Source organism: Hemiscyllium ocellatum, chromosome 14 (genome assembly GCF_020745735.1).
Source record: "Hemiscyllium ocellatum isolate sHemOce1 chromosome 14, sHemOce1.pat.X.cur, whole genome shotgun sequence".
NCBI classification, from domain to species: domain Eukaryota; kingdom Metazoa; phylum Chordata; class Chondrichthyes; order Orectolobiformes; family Hemiscylliidae; genus Hemiscyllium; species Hemiscyllium ocellatum.
This window is the reverse complement of record NC_083414.1, coordinates 66610444-66631415: the sequence shown is the minus strand read 5'-3', so window position 1 is coordinate 66631415 and position 20972 is coordinate 66610444. Positions and strand designations below refer to the sequence as shown.

The 20972-nt window shown below is 47.4% G+C and overlaps 1 protein-coding gene across 3 annotated transcripts in view; it reads right to left on the bottom strand.

Moving 5' to 3' along the window:
• Positions 1-14728, bottom strand: part of rad54l2 (RAD54 like 2) — a 128232-nt gene extending 113504 nt beyond the window's left edge. For all 3 annotated transcript variants that reach the window (XM_060835757.1, XM_060835756.1, XM_060835758.1), the window contains exon 1: positions 14545-14728. The gene's annotated coding sequence lies outside the window, so the exon portion shown is untranslated. The remainder of the gene's footprint in view (positions 1-14544) is intronic.
• Positions 14729-20972: the final 6244 nt, after the last annotated feature.

Genomic DNA, 20972 nt, shown 5'->3' with positions numbered 1-20972 from the left:
TCTAATCTAATCGATACTCTCTAGTTCTGGACTCCCTACCTGAAGGAGGCTGGGAACAACACAATGAAAATTGTTCCTTCAGAGACCCAGCACAAGCATGACAGGACTCTGAATGGCATCCTTCTGTCCTGTAAGTAACAAACAGTTTACAGCAACCACTGAGTGCTGGAAGAGTCAGGGTCATAAAACTTCAAAGAGCATCACTGTTTAATCAGGAGATTTCTGATTTGCCAAATTCAGTTAAAATATCTCAAACACTGCAGATTTAATCAGGTGGCAAGCAACACTTTACCCCAGATCCATTTTTCATCACAATATTAACCCCAGCAATTATAGAAAGGAATCAAAATGCCACATAATTGGGACCTACCAATGTGAAAAGAATGCAGTGACATTACTTAAAAATGGGGCAGGCAAGGTGGAGGAAAACAATTTGCACACGTCACTGTAATTGTCACGTGCCATAAGATAAAAGGCACAGAGAAAAACACATTACCTTCAAAGTATCCCTGCCTTATTTATGCTCATTTTCAACCAATAAATATACCAGCAAAAGGTAAAGTTGTCATATTAGGAAGTGTGATAACTGGTGGTGGTTTAACATGACACTCACCAATGTCTCAGGCGATAGTGAGGTGAGACCTTCATAGTAACCTCAGCCAGTGTGGGAATTAAACACTGCGCTGGCATTGCAATGCTGCAGCACAAACCAGCTAACTGAGCTAACCGACTTCTAACTAATAATAAAAAGAATAGCACCTTTCTAGCCTAGTCTCCTTGAAAGTTTAACAAGTTTGAAAGGAAACATTCTGTCCACTGGAGCCACTGCAATGTACTTTCTTGATTTTTAAACAATCTTATCAATGCTGCAAATGCTGCTGGCAGAGTGATTCTCCCTCAGCTCCTGTCTTTTCTCCATAACTGGGCTGTGGGAAAGCAACATCCATGGAGTCCTGATCTAAAGACAGTCTATTTCCCAAACTGCTTTTGCACCAAAATTCAATCCGGTCCAGAACCTATCAACTTGTCTCTTAACTTTTGGCTAAATAAAGTTATTTACCTTGGCTTAGTAACAACATTTCATCAGGAATTTCAGATGTCCTTGTTATAATAAACAAATCTAAAAGCTCGATACAGAATGACACAATGTTGCAACTGAAAGGTGGTAGAAACAACTTCAGCAACAGGACTTCCTTAAGTGAAACACAGCTGCAGTGTTCAGAGACAACAACATATATATAGTGAAATAAGAATCCTGTCTGGTTGAGTTCTCAGCAAGTTAAGTCCACTCAGAACATGCAATTCAGATACCACAATAGATGCCGTCAATGCAGCTTTGGAACAGTTTAAAATGACAAGTTCCATAAAAACAGAAAATGTTGGTAATACTTTTATCAGATCCATTCGACACGTTCCCTATCTCTATCTACAACACCACTAGTAGGGTGTTTTCACTTCAGATATCTGGCATCTAACATTTTTATCCAAAGATCCATTGGTTCCAAGGATACAGGGTCCCTCTAGAGACATAGGGAGGTGGTTTGTGTTTTTATCTGATGTCAAGGGTACTAGAAACTGACTCTCCCTGTCAAAATCAGGAATCTGACCTCATGTGAACTTTAATTCTTCAGCACATCGACAATGTAATGTTAGAGGTGAAAAACCTGTAAACAGTTTTGTCCAGACCATATTTTCCTTTTCTGTACATCACTGGTGATAAACTTGTCAGCTGAGGAACAGAATAAGGAGCACGGTAAAATGTCACCATGCCAAAGACTCAAAGCAGGACTGTAAGAAATCCCAGATAGGTCCAAGTGCATCACTTTTTTTATTAGCAGCAAACATCTAGACCTATCACTGCCAGGTCACCAAGTTTCTCAAGGGCCAGCAACTAAGTTCCTGGCAGTGAAACCAAGTATGAACTGCTCAGAGGTTTTCCACCCATGGATCTGCCCTGAGGGTTTCTGTTCTCTTTGACTTCAAAGAGGATAATTTATATTCAAAACTCTCCAGACACTATCTAAATTATACATTGTCCTGGAGACAAGGAAAATACTTGAGCAGTGTGACTTTCAATTGGGAAAATGAAGTCAAAAAAGGAGCTCTTTAAAACTAAGAAATTGCTCAGCTTTATTTGGCAGTATTGAATATGAATTAAGGAAAATGAGAACCTGTGAATTCAGATCACTATTTGTTCATATACCTATGTGTAAGTACAGCATTACAGACAGGACAAGGTTTAAGATTTAGGTCTGCCATGTTCCCAAATGCCTAAATCATATCAGGTGAAATGTCATTGCTGTGAAATAAACTACCTGCTGAAACACAACTATAGACATTTCAGCTCTTCCAATTGTGAATTTCACACAGATCAATCTGGTATCTCTTACTTGTTTCTAAATCACAACGGCCTTGAAATTATTTACAAAGGAAACTACCCCTATTTCTGCCAGGGCGGGATGAGAATTAGAAATTTTGTGACTTTGGCATTCTCCCACATTTGGTGCAGTCTTTTAAACTCTGGTGGAGGAGGACACCTTGCACAGAATTTTGATGCCCTCTACAACTGGCCAAAGTGTTCAGCTGGTCAAAGTGGCCCACTAGAAGCCATAGACCATCACTAGATCAAGATCTCTCATTCTGTATGAAGCTATCATTTGGTTTTATTTTAGTTTTATTTCAGAAGGGCACCAGTAAGGTGCAGCTTGGATCTCTCTGCCTTCAGGCAGGTCTCACTGAAGCACCAGCCTCAGTTATACAAATTATCTTATCACTGGGATTTGGGTGTCTCCAGCTTTAGGTGAAGTCAGAGGAGGAATTTCTTATGAGTAAAGCTGATCCCAGGAACTTCAGTGTCTCTCTTCTTTAAGATATTTCAGTATTTCTTTGTGAAATTTGTCAAAAAAAGTGATCAGGTGAATCAAGTATGATCAGGTGTGCCAACTAGTGCTAACTACAGCCTTCAACCCAGCCAGAAAATGAAAACACAACTTATTGTTAGACAGATAGCCACTGGTGTAAACAAAACAGCACAAGGGTCATATAGGATAATCACTGCTCAGATATGGACAGAAATCTTTGGATAATCCCATTATGCAATTTTTCAATGAAGCCTTTTCTTTAAGCAGACTAATGAGATTTCTTTGCAAGGTATATTCTTCCTGATCTCAGTGTGAAGACTGCAACAGATGCTAGATCCATTGGTCATAGAGTCAAACAGCATGGAAACAGATGCTTCAGTCCAACTAGTCCATGCCAACCATAATCCCAAACTAATTAGGAGCAAATTACTGCAGATGCTAGAAACTGTATTGTAAACAAAAAGTGCTGGAGATCACAGTGGATCCAGCATCCATGGAGACACAGTAAACTAACGTTTCAAGTCTAGATGACTCTTCATCAGAGCTGAAGTGAATCTCTGATGAAATGTCATCTAGACTTGAAACATGAGCTTGCTCTCTCTCCATGGATGCTGTCAGACATGCTGTGATCTCCAGCATTTGTTGTTTCCAGCGTAATACCAACATAAACTAGTTCTACCCAACTGTCCTTGGCCCATATTTTCTGTTCATATACTTACCTAAATGTCTTTTAAATGTTGTAACTGTACCTGTATTCACCACTTCCTCTGGAAGTTCATTCTACGTATGAACAACTCTGGTTAAAAAAAATCCCCCTTGGGTCTTTTTTCTAAAACTTTCTCCTCTCCCCTTAAAAATATATCCCTTTAGTCTCGAAACCCCAGTCCTAGGGAAAAGACACCTGCCAATCACCTTATATATACCCCTCATGATTATACTCAAACCCATCATTCCCAGCAATATCCTGGTAAATCTTTTCTGCTCTGACACCAGTTAATTTATTTCCTCGTCAGGGACATGTCAGAAATGAAGACAGGTGTTCCACTTGTGCTGATGAAGGGCTTTTGCCCGAAACATCGATTTTCCTGCTCCTCGGATGCTGCCTGGCCTGCTGTGCTTTTTCAGCACCACTCCAATCTTGACTCTAATCTGCAGTACCCACTTCTGCTCCACTTGTGCAGTCCACTGACAGGTTCCAACTTCCAGAGACTGCAAAACTTACACCCAAGCTCAACAGAAGAACTCACTATAACGTTGCTAAGCAAATGCCAAAAAAACACTCAACTTGAACAATCGGATAATTGTTAATGTAGTTGACAGAGGTTCCTTGGGGATGAGTAACCATAATATGGTAGAATTCTTCATCAATATGGAGGTGGTAGTTGACACTGAGACCATGGTCCTGAATCAAAATAAAGGAATCTATAATGGCGTGAATTGGCTATGATGAACCAGCAAAATAAATTCATACTTCGCTTCTGTCTTCACAACGGAGGACACAAATAATGTAACAGAGAAGATGGGAAACACAGGATTTAATGAGAAGGAGGAGCTGAAGCAAACCTGTTTTTGCAGAGAAATTATACTAGAGAAACAAATAAGACTGACAGCTGATAAATCAAGGGCCAAATAATCTACATCCAGAGTATTTAAGGAAGTGGGCTAAGAAATAATGGATGCATTGGTTGCCATATTGCAATGGTTGTCATACTGCACGATTTTTTAAAAGATTCTGGAACAGTTCCTACACATTGGAAGATTGCTAATGTAACCCCACTATTTAAAAAAGGAGGTAGACAGGAAGCATGGAATTATAGACCACAGAGTCTGACGTCAGCAGTGGGGATGTTGCTAGAGTCCATTATCAAGAATTTTAAAGCAGAGCAATTTAAAAAAATGGCAGAATCAGACATAGTCAGCATGGATTTACAAAAGGGAAATCACATTTGACAAATCTACTGAATTCTTCGAGGATGTAACCAGTAGAGTTGATCACCGGAGTCGGTGAATGTGGTTTTTTGGATTTTTAGAAGGCTTTTGAAATATCTCATACAAGAAATTAATGTCATAGTCAAAGACATACAGCATGGAAACAGACTCTTTGGTCCAATTCATCCACGCCGTCTAGATATCCTAAATTAAAGTGTTTGGCCCATATTCCTCTAAATGCTTCCTATTCATATACCTCTTAAATTTTGTAATTGTACCAGCCATCACTATTTCCTCTCACAGCTCATTCCATATGCGCACCACACTCTGCGTGAAAACGTTGCCCCTTCGGTCCCTTTTAAATCTTTCCCCTCTCATCTTAAACCCTATGTCCTCTAGTTTTGTACTCCCCCACCCCAGTCAAAAGACCTGCCTATCTACCCCATTCACGTGATGATTTAATAACCTCTATGAGGTCACCCCTCGGCCTCCAACACTTCAGGGAAAACTAAATTGCATACTTATGAGGGTAGTGTATTGAGATGAATAGAAAATTGGTTACCAGACAGGAAACAAAAACTGGCAGGCAGTGACTAGTGGGGTACTGCTGGGATCAGTACTAGGACTCTAGCTATTTGCAACATATGTTAATGATTTAGATGAGAAAACCAAATGCAAAATGTCAATTTGCAGATAATTCAAAGCTGGGTGAGTTGTGAGCAGGATGGGGAGGTGTTGCAGTGTGACTGGATAGGGTGAGTGGGAGGGCAAATCCACGGCTGATGCAGTATGTGGATAAATGAGAGGTTGTCCACTTTAGTAGCAAAAATAGGACGGCAAATTATTATTTGACATGGCCGTAAATTGAGAGAGGAGAATGCTCAATGAGACTTGGATTTCCTTGCGCACGAGTCACTGAAAGCAAGCATGCAGGTATAGCAGATGGTAAACTGATTACCAAACTGATTCCTGGGAAGGTACAACTGACATGAGAACAGAGTGAGCTGCATTCATTAGAGTTTAGAAGAATGAGTGGAACCTCGTCAACACCTATAAAATTTTAAAAGGATTAGACAGCTTAAAGCCAAAAGGATGTGGCCAATGGCAGTGGAGTCCAGAACTAGGGCTAACAGCTTAAGGATAACAGGTAAATTTTTTAGGCCTGTGATTAGGAGAAATTTCTTTACCTAGACAGTGGTGAACCTGTGGAATTCATTACCACAATGCTGCTGAGGCCAAATCATTGTGTTTTCAAAGGGGAGGTTGATATAGCTCTTGCAACTAAAACGAGTAAGGGATAAAGAAGTGGACAGATTAGGGTATTGAGCTCTATATTCAATCATGTTCCCACTGAATAGCACTGAAAGGGTCGAATACCTACTCCTGCTCCTATCTTCTATGTTTCTATGTAACAATAACTTTGTATTTGCATGCATTTTATGGGTCAGCATTTGAATTCTCCATTCTTTCTCCATCGCACTAGCAGGTTCTTTATTGCTGAAATTCTCCACTTAGCAAGATCAAGCAAAAATCCATACTATTCCTGCTGATTAACTGTGTCCTGGCAGATGGAACTTGGAGCATTTCCTTTTCATAACATGCTGACATTAACTCCTTCAAACTTCACTGTTCTGATCTACTTGTAGACTTGACCTTACACTTCTGTAGTAGCTATGTACAGTGGTCCAGGTGCTTACTGAATCAACAAGATTCTTGATGCAGCAAATACAAAAATTTCTGAAAATTCTCATCAAGTCTGGCAGCATGTGTGGACAGAAATCAAGAGTTAACATTTTGGGTCCAGTGACCCTTCTTCAGAACTGTTCAAGAAAACAGAATTTTCTTGATGCAATCTATTTCACCTAACACTCAGCAGCCCAACAGTGAAACTGCAGTACTAATCGCTAATTGAACCAAGGAAAACAATTTTGATCAAGTATAACACTTAAGTCAGTTACTGGCTGTTGAGGCTATCACTAATGGAAGTATCAGAGCAACTGGAGTATTGATTTAGGGGTATCACACCACATTAAAAGGACACTTACTCATAAACTAATACACCAATTAAAATATTTTTGTTAAAGTTTCACTTTGTCAACATGCACTAATAAATAATGTCAAATGACACTGAAACAGCTCGCATTCCTGGACCATATTTGTCTTTATTAGGGTTAGGATACACGTCATGTGCACCAATATGATTTTTTAAATTGTCTTTTCACTCGAGCACAAAAATGACCTCAGGTCTACGAATTATTGGAACTCACTCACAGAATTTCTTATCCATGTGTATATATAAGCACAATGCAGTATTTTCAAACTAACTGCTTGATATGAAAACAAAAATGTACAGGAGGGCACTAACCTGAGAAAGACTTTCCTAGTCCCAACACCACAATTAGACACGCTAGCATCAGTAACTACCCTTTAATTTGCTGGTAATTAATACTCCAATTTAGTTTCTATCTTGATCCCAAGAGATCCTACCATAGTTATTCAGTCTCCTATGGCAACCATTATCAGGTCCTTTCTGAAAGTTAAGAGACCAAGTTACCACTCTTCTCTCACCCACAGATACTGTGACATCCTCAAGGAACACCAATACATTTTTCAGCTCTCTCTTGGCATTCCTAAATTTCACATCAGCATAGAGGCACATATCACAGAACCCTACAATGTAGAAGCAGTCCATTTGACCCACTGAGTCCACACTGACCCTCCAAAGAGTATCCCACTAAGACCCATCCCCTACCCCACCCCTGTAATCCTGCACTTCACATGGCCAATCCACCTGCACATCTTTGCACTGTGGGAGGAAACCAGAATTCCAGAGAAAACCCATGCAGCTACAGGGAAAATGTACAAATTCCATACAGGCAACTGCCCAACGCTGAAATCAAACCTGGAGTCCTGGCGCTGTGAGGTAGCACTGCTAATCACTGAGCACCGTGCTGTCCCATTCTTCACTCCAAAGCAGTGATTTGCTTTGTTCAATCTCCGCATAATCCCCAATGTGCTTTGATACCATTAGCATCATATTAAGGCAATGTGGAAGGTATTTATGTTGATGGAAACAATTACAGCAGCCGCCAACTGCAAAATTACATTTGCCTTCCCTTCCACAGACCTTGACTTTTACATGCAAAAAGGATCATGTCCCTGTGACCACCCCTGCATAATAAAAAAGAGGGAGATCCAGGCAGAAATTGTAGCTCTCAGTGCAGGGATAAAACTAACATAATAAAAACAAAATACTATGGATGCTGGAAAACCTCTGGTCTGGAAGCACTCTGGAGAGAGAAACAGTTAACATGATGTTCAATGATTCCTTCTTTTGGAATTCAATTCATAGAATCATAAGGTCATACAGAATGGAAACAGACCCTTCAATCCAACCCCTCCATGCCAACCAGAAATTCCCCTTAGCCTTTGATGCTCCAAGGGAAGGAAGTCCCAGCCTATTCAGTCTCTCCTTATAGCTCAAACCCTCCAGTCCTGGCAACATGTAATTTTTTTCCACACCCTCTCAAGTTTAACAACATCCTACCAAATTTATGCAGGATTCTAAAAATGGCCTCATCAATATCCTGCACAGACACAACATGACATCCCAACACCTGTACTCAATGTTCTGACCAATGAAAGCAAGCATGCCAAACATCATCACCAACTTGTCTACCTATGACTCCAATTTCAAGGAACAATGCACCTATACCCCCAGATCTCTTATTTGACTGATTTGGACTTGAAATGCTAATTTTGTTTCTCTTTCCACTGACTGTGCCACACCTGTTGATTAAACAAACACATTTATTGAGACAGATTGGTATGACACAGTGTCACCTGTATTAACATGAACAGTCCTTATTTTTCCAATTCTTCCTTGTACTTTTGGGTCCTCATGTCTTAGTGAAGCTGGTTTCTTTTCTGTACCTCATATGCCTTCCTAGACCTAGGAGAGCAAAACTGCATGCTGTACTCCCAACTGGGCAGCACTGCTCCCTCACAGCACCAGTGTCCCAGGTTCGATTCCAGCCTCAAGTGACTGTCTGTGTGGAGTTTACATATTCTCCTCGTGTCTGCGTGAGTTTCCTCTAGATGCTCTGGTTTCCCTGCGGGGCAGGTGAATTTGCCATGCTAAATTTCCCATAGTGTTAGGTGCATTAGTCAGAGAGAAATGGGTCTGGGTGAATTACTCTTCGGAGGGTCGGTGTGGACTTGATGAGCCGATGGCATGTTTCCATACTGTAGCGAATCTAATCTAATCTAGATTCCCTACAGTGTGAAAACAGGCCCTTTGGCCCAATAAGTCCACACCGACCTTCCGAAGAGTAACCCACCCAGACCCATTCCCTGACCCTACATTTATCCCTGACTAATGCACCTAACACTATGGGCAATTTACCATGGCGAATTCACCTAATCTGCACATTTTTGGATTGTGGGAGGAAACCCACGCAGACACGGGAAGAATGTGCAAACTCCACACAGACAGTTGCCCGAGGCTGGAATCGAACCCAGGTCCCTGGTGCTGTGAGGCTGCAGTGCTCACCACTGAGCTACCGTGCCGCCATAATTTAATCATTTACTCACTGAGCTATCAGGCAGCAACTGTTCTTTAAATCAATTAACATAATAGAAACTGATAGCTATCTGAATGAAGCCAATCACTGGCTACATTGCTTATTGCTGGTCTGGAGTCTCCACTCAGTAATACCACTTTGCTCCCAAGTGGAGCTCTGTGTAAAAGACCTGTCATTTTAAGATGACTGTGGTAAGGGGATTTGATTAGTCAACTCAACAGGCAAAATTCAGGTTAAACAGTGCTATTCACAAACAGGTCTCCAGCCAGCTCCTGTCTGAGAGAAACAGCCAGGGTTGTCAATACCAAAGGAAATGGTTGGCTAGTTTAAAAAAGAATTCAGTTATAATATGTTCTGATTTATAGAATTTATAGAAGCATCAGTCTCAGCTCAGTGATGAAGCACTCTCACCTCGTCCGGATGATGATGGGGTCATGTCTCACTCCACTGCAGTACACTTAGACTGCGCCCATCAGTCTTCTGGGTGACACGATAAACCAGGATCCCATCTGCCCTTAGATGGATATGAAAGATTCTTCTGCAGTACTCAAAGAGCAAGAAAGTTCTTCAACCTCAACCAACCTCGCTAAAAATGGTCAGTTCATCATTTTTCGTTGAACTTGCAGTGTGCAAATTGGTGACTAAACTTACTTTACAGCAGTAACTATACTTCAAAAAGTACTCCATTTGTAAGTCATGAGACTGTAAAAGGTTCCATATAAATCAAAACTATTTGTAGTTGTATATTTCAGCCGCTGTAAATTTTGTATGTCATGTCGAAATATGATGCGTGTGCACTGGATGCAAAAACAGTCCGAGTCATAGATATACAGCACAGAAACAGACCCTTCAGTCCAACTTGTCCATGCCGACCAGATATGCTGTATAAATCTAGTCCCATTTACCAGCATTGCCCCATATCCCTCTAAAATCTTCCTATTTATATACCCATCCAGATGCCTTTTAAATGTTGTAACTGGAGCAGCATCCACCATTTCCTCTGACAGCTCATTCCATTCATGCATCGTGTGAAAATGTTGCCTATTAGGTCCCTTTTATATCTATTCTCTCTCATAAATCTAGGCCCTCTCGCTTTGGACTCCCCCACCCCAGGGAAAAAAAACAGCTTGCCCATTTACCCTATCCATGCCTCTCATGATTTGATAAAACAGAAAAAAACTTTGAGTGGTGATTAATCTGCATAATTCAATTTAAAAGGCTCAATAAACTAGCTCTTTACACACAACTCTACAAGAATTCTCCAGCCCGATATTTGACCCTTCTTGCCAAATGATAATTCTTCTCCTTATTAAAAATATATATTACACACCCAAATATAAATTTGCTGTCAACTTTTCAAAAGGTCTAATTTTCTCATTTACAAAAGTAACTGAAAGTACAATGTAATCCCTATAAGTATAGCGTGGCACTGAAGACAAGATCCCAAGAAAACCACAGAATCGTACAGCAGGAGGCAGCCACTCAGCACACAGCTCTACAATTAATTCTGCCTTTCCGCTTCTCCCCTCTCACAGCTCCGATGCTTTTAAGTTCATTGAGGATTTGTCTATCAAGTGTTCATCTGAAGGTTCTTATTTAATCTATGTCCACAAGTTTTCAAACAGTGCATTCACCGGCTATCTGCTAGTTTGTTTGTAGGGTTCACTCGGCCCATTGGGAGTCCAAAGGCCTGGGTTCAAGTCACACCTACTCTAGAGGTACGTCAGTTCAGAATAGGTTGATTTAAAATATTTTTGTCAGCTGGAAGGACTTGCCAAAAATGAAGTAGATTTGAGACATTTCAACTGGTTTAGTGAAAGAATGTCCCTTTAGTCATCTGCTAAGCAGATTGGGCTCCAGTGACACAGAATTTCACAAATGCCATGAAAGACTAGCCAATCCAAAAGGGGTCTGTTAATCGAGGGAGAGTTTCAGCTCCTGATCACAGCACAGGAATTCCTACAAGAAGCATGTGGATGTAATTGCCTGCAAGGTCAAGTTGCCTGTCATTTCCTGTCTTGGCTCACACACGAATGGTGATATGCTAAGGTACTGTACTCAGTAACAAATTCATGCCATGAAATACTAACAGCCCCAGCAAAGATGCAAAAAAGTAACAAGGAGGAGAAACAGAGGATGTTTCTGTGTAACCTTTAAAATAAATGCAAGACCTCCACAAATAACTCTCATGTCCAATATATTGGACTCACTACCAAATACTTGGCTTACAGTTGAATCAGGAAAAAATTCAACAAAAGTTTATTTTGCACAATTCACGTATTGATAAAATCAAACAGTTGCTACTACCAAGCTGACAAGAAGCAGAGCAGTAGAGCAAAAAAGGCAGCGTCAGGGGTTGGGATGCAGCAAGGAACAGCAAATTGAAGTGGAGAATAGATGAGGGCAAGTGGAGGGGAGGAAATAGGGGCCAAACCTTCAGGAGGATGGACAGTGAGAAAAAGTGGGGGCAAGTTTTTCTTTGGAAGTCTCATGACAGAAGGTGAGACAAAAGTCTGTTTGGGGTGGCGGGCGGGGGTGGGTAAAGAGGAGCAAAGACGGGGGGAAGGAGCGCAAACTGGGGGGGGGGGGGGAGGAGCGCAAACTGGGGGGGGGGGGGGAGGAGCGAAGACGGGGGGGGGAGAGGAGCGAAGACGGGGGGGGGAGGAGCGAAGACGGGGGGGGGAGAGGAGCGAAGACGGGGGGGGGGGGAGAGGAGCGAAGACGGGGGGGGGGGGAGAGGAGCGAAGACGGGGGGGGGAGAGGAGCGAAGACGGGGGGGGGGGGAGAGGAGCGAAGACGGGGGGGGGAGAGGAGCGAAGACGGGGGGGGGAGAGGAGCGAAGACGGGGGGGGGAGAGGAGCGAAGACGGGGGGGGGAGAGGAGCGAAGACGGGGGGGGGAGAGGAGCGAAGACGGGGGGGGGAGAGGAGCGAAGACGGGGGGGGGAGAGGAGCGAAGACGGGGGGGGGGAGAGGAGCGAAGACGGGGGGGGAGAGGAGCGAAGACGGGGGGGGGGAGAGGAGCGAAGACGGGGGGGGGGAGAGGAGCGAAGACGGGGGGGGGAGAGGAGCGAAGACGGGGGGGGAGAGGAGCGAAGACGGGGGGGGGAGAGGAGCGAAGACGGGGGGGGGAGAGGAGCGAAGACGGGGGGGGGAGAGGAGCGAAGACGGGGGGGGGAGAGGAGCGAAGACGGGGGGGGGAGAGGAGCGAAGACGGGGGGGGGAGAGGAGCGAAGACGGGGGGGGGAGAGGAGCGAAGACTGGGGGAGGAGAGGAGCGAAGACGGGGGGGGGAGGAGCGAAGACGGGGGGGGGAGGAGCGAAGACGGGGGGGGGAGAGGAGCGCAGACGGGGGGGGGGGGGGAGAGGAGCGCAGACGGGGGGGGGGGAGAGGAGCGCAGACGGGGGGGGGGGAGAGGAGCGCAGACGGGGGGGGGGGAGAGGAGCGCAGACGGGGGGGGGAGAGGAGCGCAGACGGGGGGGGGAGAGGAGCGAAGACGGGGGGGGGAGAGGAGCGAAGACGGGGGGGGGAGAGGAGCGAAGACGGGGGGGGGAGAGGAGCGAAGACGGGGGGGGGAGAGGAGCGAAGACGGGGGGGGGGAGAGGAGCGCAGACGGGGGGGGGGGGAGAGGAGCGCAGACGGGGGGGGGGGGGGAGAGGAGCGCAGACGGGGGGGGGGGGGGGAGAGGAGCGCAGACGGGGGGGGAGAGGAGCGCAGACGGGGGGGGAGAGGAGCGAAGACGGGGGGGGGAGAGGAGCGAAGACGGGGGGGGGGAGAGGAGCGAAGACGGGGGGGGGAGAGGAGCGAAGACGGGGGGGAGAGGAGCGAAGACGGGGGGGGAGAGGAGCGAAGACGGGGGGGGAGAGGAGCGAAGACGGGGGGGGGAGAGGAGCGAAGACGGGGGGGGAGAGGAGCGAAGACGGGGGGGGAGAGGAGCGAAGACGGGGGGGGAGAGGAGCGAAGACGGGGGGGGGGAGAGGAGCGAAGACGGGGGGGGGAGAGAGAGGAGCGAAGACGGGGGGGATGGGGAGTAGCGAAGGCGGGGGGGGAGCGAAGATGGGGGGGGGAGCAAAGAAGGGGGGGGGGAGGAACGAAGACCGGGGAATGACACGGGGGTGGGTGTGGGGGGAGAAGGGCGACACGGGGGTGGGTGTGGGGGGAGAAGGGCGACACGGGGGTGGGTGGGGGGGGAGAAGGGCGACACGGGGGTGGGTGGGGGGGGAGAAGGGCGACACGGGGGTGGGTGGGGGGGGAGAAGGGCGACACGGGGGTGGGTGGGGGGGGAGAAGGGCGACACGGGGGTGGGTGGGGGGGGAGAAGGGCGACACGGGGGTGGGTGGGGGGGGAGAGAGGGCGACACGGGGGTGGGAGAAGGGCGACACGGGGGTGGGTGGGGGGGGAGAAGGGCGACACGGGGGTGGGTGGGGGGGGAGAAGGGCGACACGGGGGTGGGTGGGGGGGGAGAAGGGCGACACGGGGGTGGGTGGGGGGGGAGAAGGGCGACACGGGGGTGGGTGGGGGGGGAGAAGGGCGACACGGGGGTGGGTGGGGGGGGAGAAGGGCGACACGGGGGTGGGTGGGGGGGGAGAAGGGCGACACGGGGGTGGGTGGGGGGGGAGAAGGGCGACACGGGGGTGGGTGGGGGGAGTGGGGAGGGCGACACGGGGTGGGTGGGGGGGGAGAAGGGCGACACGGGGGTGGGGGGAGACGACACGGGGGGGTAATGACAGGGGGCAGGACGTGGGGAGCGCAACACGGGAGGGTGTGTGGGTGGGCGTGTGGGGGGTGGCGGTGGTGGGGGTTGGGGTGTGGGTTATGGAGTTTGTGGTTATGGGGGTGGGGGCTCGGGGTGGGGGGGTCAGGGGTGGGGGTTGGGAGTTGTGGGGGTGGGGGGTCATGGGGTGGAGGTTATGGGGGTGGGGGTGGGTGTGTGGGAGTTGTGGGGGGGGGGGGTTGTGGGGGTCGGGTGTTGTGGGATGGGTGGGGGGTTGTGTGGGGGTGTTGTGGGGGTGGGGGGTTGGGGTCTGAGCTGCGGGGCTCCGCGGGCGGTGCTCTCACTCGGTGCCGCCGCCGCCTTCTCTTTGTTCCCTTTGTCTCGGGCCCGGCCTCAGGCCGATCCCGGGCCTTTCTACCCGCCGGGGCCGGGGGACTCCGGCGGCATCCAGCCTCTTACCTCAGGCACTCGCGACTCCGTGACCATGTACCCGACCGTTAAACCGACTTTAATTGTAAAATGGTCGCCCCCGCTCACATCGACTGCGATCAGAGAAAGCGCTGCTCCAACGCTCCCCACAATCTTCCCGGGAAACAGGGAGCGCCAACAAACGGTCCGGCCACCAACAGGAGTCACAACTGCGTCACCTGCCGGCCGCCGGCACTCCGCACCGCCGCAGACGCACCGTCACCTGCCGGCCGCCGGCACTCCGCGCCGCCGCGGACGCACCGTCACCTGCCGGCCGTCGCGGACGCACCGTCACCTGCCGGCCGCCGGCACTCCGCACCGCCGCAGACGCACCGTCATCTGCCGATCGCTGGTACACTGTCGCCTACCGGCACCCTGCGCCACCGCAGAGACACCGCCACCTGCCGCCTGTTGCAGAGATGTCGCCATCCATCGGCCCCCGGCATTCTGCGCCGTCGCAGAGACACCATCGCCTGCGGCAGTCGCAGAAACGTCGCCGCTCGACTAACAGCGCCATCTGGCGAGTTGCAACAGATATGGACCTCCTGGTAGCTATTGGACATTACCCCAGGGACTGGTATCTCCTGGAATCTGTGGGACAGGTATATACAGTAACACAAACAGTATACACAGTAGGAGGCATATACAAGAAATGGTTTTACCCAAATGGTTTTAGGGATGAAGAACTTCAGTTATGAGGACAGATTGAAGAAGTTGGAACTCTTTGGAGAGAAGACGAGGAGGAGATCGAATAGAGGTTTTCAAAATCATGAGTGGACTGGGTAGAATGGATAGGGAGAAGCTGTTCCCATTAGGAGTTGGGAGGTCATGGTGCAACTGTACAGGATGTTGGTTAGGCCACTTTTGGAATACTTTGTTCAATTCAATAGGAAGGATGTTGTGAAACTTGAAAGGGTTTCGAAAAGATTCACAAGGATGTTGCCAAGGTTGGAGGATTTGAGCCCCGGGGAGAGGTTGAATAGGCTGGGGCTATTTTCCCTGGAGCATCAGAGGCTGAGGGATGACCTTATAGTAGTTCATAAAATTGTGAGGATAGGATAAGTAGACAAGGTATTTTCCCCAGGTGGGAGAGTCCAAAACTAGAGGGCATAGACGTAAGGTGAAAAGGAAAAGATTTAATTCAGACCTAAAGTGCAACTTTTTCACACAGACGGTGATGCATGTATGGAATGAGCTGCCAGAAGAAGCATTGGTGGAGGCTGGTGCAATTACAACATTTAAAAGGCATCTGGATGGGTAGATGAATCGGAAGGGTTTAGAGGGATATCGGCCAAATGCTGGCAAATGGGACTAGGATATCTGGTTGACATTGAAGAGTTGGACCGAAGGGTCTGTTTCTGTGCTGTACATCTCTATGACTCTGGTAAAAGAAGCAAGGATGAAATGAGGAAAACTTGTTCACTCAATTATTACTTGGGCTTTGGAATGGACTGACAGAAATGAGGTGGAGGATGGTTCGATTGTGATACTAAAGAGGACTTTGGATGATTGCTTGGATAAAAATAATGTGCAAGGTTATGAGAAATAATCAGGAGACTGGCATTAAAGAATGATGTTCATTTAACAAGCCAGTACACATTATGAACCGAATGGCCTCCTTCAGAGGTGTGATACTTCTGTGATCCCGTGATGCAGCTCATGTAACCTTTTCCACCATCAACACAATCATGGCTGACTGACAGCTTTAAATCCATATCCAATGGTGCAGCTACGATGAGTGTACATTGTTTTTCCCAACAATAGCGTCTGATAGCCAATCAACAAGTTAATTTCTTAGTTGTTTATGATCTGGTAAGAACTACCTTCAGTAAGTATCATGGAATCCTAAACATCCTAATGGGACAATGGTCCAGGCTAAGGGTTCAACAATAGCTGGTGGGAACTTAAAGTCAATCAATTAATCTGGAATATAAAGATGGTCTGCATGATGGTGACCATGGCAACTGCCATCGACTGCTGTAAAAGCCAATCTGTTCCAATAATCCCTTTCAGGGAAGGCAATCTATCTTCTATTGATCTGGTTTACATATGTGACTTCAGATCCTGAGCAGCGTGGTCAACCTTTGAAATGGCATATCAATCAATTTGAATGTAATTCGGGATAGGCGATAAACTAGTACTGGCCCTGCCTATTTCCCATGAAAGAGTAAACAAAGCAGGGAGCCTTCAGAAGTTTTTAGCCGACTCTCTCTCATTTGGACGGATAGATGGTTCACAGTTAGAATCCATGCGTTCACCCTATTCCCTTTGATTGGAGAGGAATTCACCTGACTAAAACCAAAATACTCTGAATGGCGCTGATCTGAAATAAGCCAAGAAAGTGCTGGAAAATCTGAGGAGGACTGACAGCATCTGTACAAGAAAAACAGTGTTAATATTTCGAGTCCATAATGACTCTCCTTTGGAACTCTAGAGAATGAATGAATGATGATTTATTGTCACGTGTACTCTACGATACAGTGAAAAGCTTCAACAGTTGCCACAATCTGGCTCCAACTGAATACTTTAAGAATAAAAAGATAAAGCTGGAAGAAAGTCCATTTTCCTTCTACCTCCACCATGAGTCCTGCACCAGATGCACCAATGTCAGACTCGCCTTTTTCAGGCGCCTCCTCTTCATTGCTAGGTCCACCTCGCCAACAGGCCAGCGATGCCACGTCTTGTGTTGACCCACTGTCACCACGCAACCAGGAGCCCCCAGCTCTGCTGCCGCTGCACTGTTAAACAAGAGACCCCGGCTTCTGAACCTTACCACAACCAGGAACTGCTGCCACCGCCTCACCAATGCCTGAACTCCCCACTCTGGGCCTACCATAACCAGGAGTCCAATGCCAGGCCAGGCCGCTGCCTTAGCTAGGATCCTACTCTGGCTGCCCTCCTCCGTGATTTCACCGTCCCACTGCTGCCAACAGGAAGAAGATGAAGAAGAAGAAGAAAGACAAGGAAAGTGAGGAAATAAAGGGAGGAGGCAGCCGTCTGCACTGGATGGGCCCAGGAGCCCGAAAGCTGCCTACCTTGCCAGTGCCGCCATCTTGGAATTGTTGGCCTGAAATTTGCTGAGGTGGGGGCATAAAGTGACAAAACTGTGTCCTTCGCTGAGCACAGGTCACTTAACAGCAAGCAGCGTCAGGTCAGAGTGAATTCACAATAAGATCTGGGATTAGAAGAAATGATGGAGTTGGATGGAAAGGGAGAGGCAGCTGTAAGCACATTGTAAGAATTTTCCGTAGGTTCTTCATGGCTATTCTCACCTTTTTGTCTTTCATTGGCCTTTCCTGGGGGAATGCTGGGATACCAGGGTACAAGTGGGGTCAAAGGTGACTTGGGACCAACACTCTAAGCAGCAGGCTTAATAGCCTTTCTCTGCCCCTCACTTTTGGAGGTTGCTTTGAGCAGAGTGAGAGGGAACATGGGGTCAGTGAACTGGCTGAAGCTTTCAGATTCCTCAGGGGATTCTGTGTCATTAAGCAGCATCACACACCCCAAGGCTTTGATTATCACCAGCCAGTGACTTGTCAGAAAGTGAGTAGTCCCCTATTAGTTCTACATTAAAATACAGAGGAGCACGTGCACACACACATAGGTGCTGGGGAAAAATAAGCACTACTGCAGTTAGGTGGTAGTGTGGGAGTAATTAAAAAACAACAGGAGTGTCATATGTCCTGAAGAAGAAAAAAATAAACAGGAGTATCAGAGATTCTGATCGCTCTGTGAGCTGGCTCTGAGGGAGCTGTAATCAGGGTCAAGGACTCTCCATTTTGTGTCAGAGGAGGGGACTGACTCTGAGAAAAAAATATAGAAGAGAGCTGTCACTACGCACAGTGCCTGTCCATTGAAATATAAGCAATGCAAGAACATGGCACAGTGGTTAGCACAGCTGAAAATGTGTTGCTGGTTAAAGCACAGCAGGCTAGGCAGCATCTCAGGAATAGGGAATTCGACGTTTCGAGCATAAGCCCTTCTGGCCACACCATAGGTCGAGAGACTTTTACAGGAAGGAGAGCGATTCTCCACTGGTCAATATCTATCTCTTGAGAAAATGTCATGAAAACAGATTATTTGGACACCATCACATTGTTGGATGTTTCTGTGTGCAGATTAGTTGCTGTGTATCTGACATTAAGCAATGATCACACTTCTTCAGCTGTCAATCATTTTCAGGACACCACAAGATTGTGAAAAGTGCTATATAAACGCAGGTTCTTTCTTGCCAGATATACATGGACAGATAGAGGGGGTGAGAAGTAGGTTTGATTAATAGTAGTGTATTAGAGATAGAATCCCTACAGTGTGGAGGCAGGCCATTGAGTCCACACCGGCCCTCTGAAGAGCAGTCTACGCAGGCCCAACCCCTTAACCCAACAATTCCCATGGCTAATCCACCTAACCTACACATCCCTGGACACTATGAGTAATTTAGTACAGCCAACCCATCTAACCTGCATATCTTTGGACTGTGGGAGGAAACCCACAAGGAGAACATGCAATACAGTCACCAGAGGCTGGAATCAAACCCAGGTCCCTGGTGTTGTGAGGCAGCAGTGCTAATCACTGAACCACCGTTCCACCCAGACAGAAAGAATTGAATAGTTGTAGACAGAAGGTAGGGAGAAGTAGAGAAAAGTGGGGGAATACATAATGATTTTGATACAAATGATAGGCAGACAGAGTTAAACATGGGCAGATAGAGCAGTGTGTTAATTTTGTAAATCAAGCTACTGCACGGTGGCACAGTGGTTAGCACTGCTGCCTCACAGCGCCTGAGACCCGGGTTCATTTCCCGCCTCAGGCGACTGACTGTGTGGAGTTTGCACGTTCTCCCCGTGTCTGCGTGGGTTTCCTCCGGGTGCTCCGGTTTCCTCCCACAGTCCAAAGATGTGCGGGTCAGGTGAATGGGCCAAGCTAAATTGCCTGTAGTGTTAGGTAAGGGGTAAATGTAAGGGTATGGGTGGGTTGCGGGTCGGTGTGGACTTGTTGGGCCGAAGGGCCTGTTTCCACACTGTAAGTAATCTAATCTCTACTAAATTGATTGCTGGATAATGGAGCAACAGGCTGATGGATATACTGACAGGTAATAGAAAGATATTTTGCAGGCTATTACTGACGTCTACTGGCAAAAGCATGACACTACATTGTGCCTCTGGATGCAATGGGCTAGCTTCTCTGAGTTAAGTTTCTGAATCCTTGACTCCAAATAGATTGAAGTAGCTGGAAAGAGATCTTCGGTCTGTCTGAGGAGCATAGGGAGCCATTGGCAACGGACAGCTGAGGTAGAAGGTGAACTGCAACTACACTGACTCGTCGAATGGGCCCAAGGGATTAGATTACCTACAGTGTGGAAACAGGCCCTCCGGCCCAACAAGTCCACACCGACCCGCCGAAGCGCAACCCACCCATACCCCTACATTTACCCCTTACCTAACACTATGGGCAATTTAGCATGGCCAATTCACCTGACCTGCACATCTTTGGACTGTGGGAGGAAACCGGAGCACCCGGAGGAAACCCACGCAGACACGGGGAGAATGTGCAAACTCCACACAGTCAGTCGCCTGAGGTGGGAATTGAACCCAGGTCTCTGGTGCTGTGAGGCATCAGTGCTAACCACTGTGCCACCGTGCCGCCCATTGTGTGATCAACTGCTGAATCCATTTCTTATTAGATTAGATTAGATTACTTACAGTGTGGAAACAGGCCCTTCGGCCCAACAAGTCCACACCGACCCTCTGAAGAGCAACCCACCCAGATCCATTCCCCTACATTTACCCCTTCACCTAACATTAGGGGCAATTTACCTAACCTGCACATTTTTGGACTGTGGGAGGAAACCCGGAGGAAACCTTATGCTTATGCTCGAAACGTCGAATTCCCTATTCCTGAGATGCTGCCTAGCCTGCTGTGCTTTAACCAGCAACACATTTTCAGCTGTGATCTCCAGCATCTGCAGACCTCATTTTTTTACTTACAGTGGTTAGCACTGCTGCCTCACAGTGCCAGAGACCTGGGTTCAATTCCCGCCTCAGGCACCTGTCTGTGTGGAGTTTGCACATTCTCCCCGTGTCTGCGTGGGTTTCCTCCGGGTTTCCTCCCACAGTCCAAAAATGTGCAGGTTAGGTAAATTGCCCCTAATGTTAGGTGAAGGGGTAAATGTAGGGGAATGGATCTGGGTGGGTTGCTCTTCAGAGGGTCGGTGTGGACTTGTTGGGCCGAAGGGCCTGTTTCCACACTGTAAGTAATCTAATCTAATCTAATAAGAAATGGATTCAGCAGTTGATCACACAATGGGCGGCACGGTGGCACAGTGGTTAGCACTGATGCCTCACAGCACCAGAGACCTGGGTTCAATTCCCACCTCAGGCGACTGACTGTGTGGAGTTTGCACATTCTCCCCGTGTCTG